Source organism: Neoarius graeffei, chromosome 10, assembly GCF_027579695.1.
Source record: "Neoarius graeffei isolate fNeoGra1 chromosome 10, fNeoGra1.pri, whole genome shotgun sequence".
In the NCBI taxonomy this organism is placed as follows: Eukaryota; Metazoa; Chordata; class Actinopteri; order Siluriformes; family Ariidae; genus Neoarius; species Neoarius graeffei.
Window position 1 is genome coordinate 47,316,767 of NC_083578.1, and position 5,251 is coordinate 47,322,017.

General features: G+C 43.1%; 1 long non-coding RNA gene across 2 annotated transcripts; it reads right to left on the bottom strand.

Annotated features, from left to right (window-relative positions):
- Positions 1–991: 991 nt before the first annotated feature.
- Positions 992–4,721, bottom strand: LOC132893072 (uncharacterized). 2 transcript variants are annotated; one of them, XR_009655515.1, is made up of 5 exons: positions 3,728–4,721; positions 3,529–3,590; positions 3,336–3,433; positions 3,078–3,196; positions 992–2,966 (listed from the first exon to the last, which is right to left on the bottom strand). It is a non-coding gene; the product is annotated as an uncharacterized LOC132893072 (long non-coding RNA). The 2 variants fall into 2 exon arrangements; XR_009655514.1 differs by having other exon boundaries at positions 3,529–4,721.
- Positions 4,722–5,251: the final 530 nt, after the last annotated feature.

Consider the following 5,251-nt stretch of genomic DNA (forward strand, 5'->3'; position numbering starts at 1 on the left):
TGGAAATCGCTACAAACCATCATTTTGTGCTGGAAACCAATGTCCAGTAAGTCCATACGGTTGTAGTGGATATTGAAGTCCGGTACAGACGAACAACACGCAAAAATACACACAAAAAACATAAAAAACGTGCACAGGTAGGGAGAGCTTGTAGCCGCAGCCGTTGTAGTAGAATTGTATATAGTAGGGTTTTCCAGAAGAAAAGGTAGAAGTAGAAGGCGGAAATATGGCGTTTGACCGACAAGATGGCGTCTGTCACAATCTGGATCGGCTGTGACGTCACATGCAAGTGCTCCATTGACGCGGTACGTACCGCATCCGTTTTGAACTGAGCTGCAATGTACCCAAACGACCACCAGGTAGCACTTGGGAGCACTCGCCCCAGATAGCAAAATCCTCCGGCCCCCCTCTACTCGCGGGCAGAGGCGGCTCCTGAATTTTTTTCAGGGGGGGCAATTTTCCCCCGTTATGTCTACACGGACCGTAAATGTCCACAGGACTGAAGTAAATTGACCTACAGTAGGTAGCAAATCAATTGGCCGAACTTGTTTTTGCCTGGTAAATTCAGATATCAATACAGACAATATCTCTTCTCTCCACTAGGTGGCAACACTAAACAAGTTAAAGGTGGCAAACTAAGGTAGCCTAGTAAACTAGACCCACCCGCCTAGCGGCCAAAAATATTTTTGCCTACGAGTGGCAAATATTCACATTTAGTCTGGCTTGCCAGGCTAAAACTAAGGAAGATTCATTGTGAAGCCTTCAAAGCAAAACATCTGGCATCACAATCAATTAATATTGCATTACTCACTTATTTTCTCATATTCCAGTATTCTATAAGAAGTAGACACAAATTCTTAATTATAAACATATTCCAATTTTTCAATTCTAAAGAATGCAATTAAAGTGGCAGGATATAAATCCAAAACAAGTGTTTAAGTTTTGAAAAAGATGAAGAAAAGCATAACCATCAAACAAACATGTGCAGCTTAATTATGTGGGTTTTTTTTAATATGGAATTGCACCATTTTAACAAATAATAATTCCAAATAAATTCTGCAGTTTTTTTCCCAAGAATTCCTCCATAAAGCCATGCCTTAAAAGGAAATTTAAAGTATTACAAGCATGTCAATGAACACAAAAGGCTTTAGTTATTTAGCTATATACACACAAGGTTACGTAGTCAGTGCAACTTGGCTTAAGTTGGAAAAAAGGTAAGGTGCTGCTGGCTCCAATGAACACACATACTGTACAATATATAAAAACTGAAAATATGCTTAATTTACACCAAGTCAGAGAGAACTTGAGGCTACTGAAATATTCCAAGCATGGCAATGTTAAACTGCCATTGGTCAAACAAAAACATGGCAATGTTAAACTGCCATTGGTAACACACACACACACACACACACACACAAACAACTTTTGCCTAGTAAATTCAAATATCAAATATCACTGTACCGTCTGCTGTGCTACTTCCAGGGTGGAAGAGAACGCAAGGGTAGCAAAAAAGAGCATTGACTACATCACAGCCAGCTAGCCAAGTTTTCCGGTGGTACCAGTTCTTGTTAAAACCTCTTGAGTAGGTCTTCTCCCCTTCGTAGACACTTGCTTGATGTTTAAATTCGGTCTAGGAGGTCCTAGCTGTTTGATTGCCGTTTTCTCCTCATTGGTACGACGACTAAAGGGAACTTCTTTCAGAGACGCTATCTGCACTCAACACTCGCCATCTTCTTCATAGAATGTTCACACATTTCCCGCGCAAGTTGCGTTTTCCAGCCCAAAATAGTTCAAAACCCGCCAAAATGCACAATCTGGCAACACTTGCGCGGCGCAACAGGCGTATGATGTAAGCACGCTGCTTGTGCACACACGTAAAACCTAATAGAAAATGCATTGGGAGCAGGATTTTCGAAAAAAATGTACGTACCATTAGTGTCAATGGGAGATTTGGGGGCAAATCTGAACCTGACAGAAATCGCCCCAAAAGGGCGTGGCTACACCAGGCGCGACCTTAGCCTGATTGGACAATGACATTACTGTTGCTGTGGTAGTAGGAGTAGATAAAAAAAAAAAAAAAAAAAATCTCCCTCCCTGTTTGGGAATGCGTCGCCCAAATCGCCCCTATTAACGAGCCGCCAGTGCTCGCGGGGTAGCCTTTTTGCATATGAATAGCAGCGAAACCGCTGCATCAATGGGTAGCCTATTTGCATATGAATAGCAGTGAAACCGCGCGTGGTCCGAGAATTGCCTGGCTTGCCTCGAACTTGCCTCACTCAGTATTGGATGAAAACACTACTTTTAAACCAAAGAAATCACTCGTGATTGGTTGGCAGATGACACTAGGCCTAGGCTATTGGTTACCCTGGGTCATCATAACCACAACCTATTATATATATGTTGTGGTTATGATTAGCTATGATGCTGTATATTCATGTCATTGTCATCCTATCAATGACACATTTATTGAGGAAGGAAAATTTGCAAGGAACGTTGTATCAAACCAGAGCTTTATTTTCAAAATCAGAGTAAGTACAAGACGTTAAAAAATAAACAAAATGGCAGCATTCAGTCATAGACAAACAGTAGTTGCCTATACATTCTCTAATGCAAGAGAGATGTGCAGGATACAAAACTAAACAAAAGCAAATAAGCACCGTATTTTAGTCCTACAGCTCCGTGAAGTGCATGCTTGCGGTCTCTGAGCTGTGGGGAGCAGGCGGCATCGGACCGACATGCAGTCGTCTGTGGTGGGTTGCCCTGTACTTTGGATCTGCCTCAAGCCTTGATTGCAGCGTAGCACAGAGTTCACTGAGCTCCGGGTTACGGGACAGCGGAGGCTTAACGATCCACCCAGACACCCCATCCACCACCCCATCTTCCTCATCCGACATCAGGTCTACGGTAGCACACTGCCATACATCCATCTCGTCCATAGCAAGGACACCTCGTCTCGCGTCAAACAGCTGTAAAAACAATCGATAAAGAGAATAAGTACTGAGCAATGCACTGCGTATGGACACAACACATGCAAAACACTGAAAAAAGTCACATTGACCAAAACTGAAAAATCTTACCCTCTTTCTTCTGGGGCGACTACGAGCCAGCTACTTCATTGCTTCCGCCTGCAACGAAAGATCAGCCTGCTGGTACCTGTAGCTCCTGCGTAAGGTTTCGTAATACGTCTTGCAGGCAGCTAGAAAAACAAATGAGAGTACGATTAACAATGTAGCAGTAGGCTAAGCTTAATAAGGGAAAGGAAGAAGGGAAGTGTAGACAGCAGAGAAAGGACAGTATAGGCTACCATAATATTTAGTGAAATAGTTGTTACTTACACACAATGTTGTCTTTGTCAGCATCATGAAGATTTGGATTTGTCGACAAAGCCCGCACTAAACAGCTCGTCACGGCTTCGTTATGAGGCGAAGTTAGTCTGTGAAAACAAGATGGCTACAGTTAGGATCAGGCTAGGATCTGCATCTATTAACGTATCTCATACAGAATGAAAGCATATTCTTTAAATCTTACCCTTGCGCCGACTCGTATCGCCTAGTGTTTGTCTCAGAGTTGTGAAGACGGCGTACTGTTTCCTGTGAAAAGAACAAAACAACGTTTTTAAGTCACTTGTCCCTCATAGCTAGCTACTGGCTACTTTTAGCTTGGGCTAGCTGCTATGCTTACTTTTAGGCTATTTAGCTTAGCTAGCAGACACCGGACAAATTCTTACCGCAATCATGGGACCCGTCTTTTCTTCCTTGAGTTTGCGTTTTCCCCAAAGTTACGTCCCTCCAAAGCAGTCAATCTGTCTTCCACGGTGTTGAATCTGTCGTCCATAGAGTTGAATCTGTCGGTTACGAACGTACAGTAGTCAGCTCTGCAATCTGATGAGACAACCCACTGAGAGCAGACAGCAGTTTTCTCTCATCGGTCTGCGGACTTCCCGACACAGCTCCATCGCGTCCAGACACAGGAGTCGACGGAGAGTAGAACGCGAGGCGCCGTCCAGCCATTGAAGATCACCAAGCAGCAAAAATCCCAGAAACCAAGAGAAAGTTCCGGAGCACATGAAAACTACCTGGTAAGCTACGGTACACCTGTTTATACTGTATGAGCCACGCCCATGACCGCCTGGTCCTGGTCCAATCACATGCGAGGTTATTGTTATACATGCTCGCATGTTTGTGATATAAACCATTTTGGATATTTTTGAATATAGAAGTATGAAGTTCCTGCTTACTGACTGAATTAAACAATTCAATTATAAGTAATTTCAAGATTCCCTTGAAATAAATACAGAGGCCACAGATTAGGCTTCTTTTAACAGCAGTTTGAGATGCATATGATTTTTTTAAACTATAGTTTCACAATCTTTTCATACTCAAATGGTCATGTTAACGATGGCCTATTCACAGTGTTCAAACTATGCCGATATTTTCGGGGGGTCCCTTTTTTTCCCTTGGGGGGAGGGGGTGCTTGTGCTTGTCTCAGAGTGCGGATCTCCAAACACATGAGAAGCCTATCTTACGCACATATCACGCGGACTCCACACCTCCACACACGCATCGCGTCTGAAGTCATAACTCATCAGGGGAAATCATGTCCGCATTGGCATGTTCAAAAAACAACCTCGCATCAACAATGATACCAATGGGAACATTACCAATGGTAACAATGGGAAAATTCTGGGGACACAAACTAGTAGAAAGGAAGTGTGTTGGCACTGTTGGCACACTTCCTTTCTACTAGTTTGTGTCCCCAACCTGGCAGCAGCAGTCGTTGTCATATCGGTTTATTTTATCTTTGATGTAAACACAACACTTCGGATATGCAAATGCTTCCCGTTATACACGATTGCTATGTCAATAAACATCATTTTGCCAATATTTTAGAGACCCCCCCAACATTTCCCAAATCATGTTTTCAAGGGATCTCATGTCTGTATCAGGGGATCTCAGATCCCCCGAGTACCCCCGTAGTTCGAACGATGCCTATTCACTCTGCCATGGACATATTCATGCACTGACTGTGGTCATTTGACTGGTCTCATACTAAAATGGCCATGCTAATGATGGCCTATTCACTCTGACATGGACATATTCATGCACTGAGTATGGTCGTTTGAGGTGTCGAATGTGGGCATTTGCATGCATTGTAATTTATTGCATGGATATGAATTTAAATGTGTGTTTTACATTTGCATAGGATGAGTATGTGACTGAAGAGGACGAAGAGGGGGAAAGCCTTGCTGAGG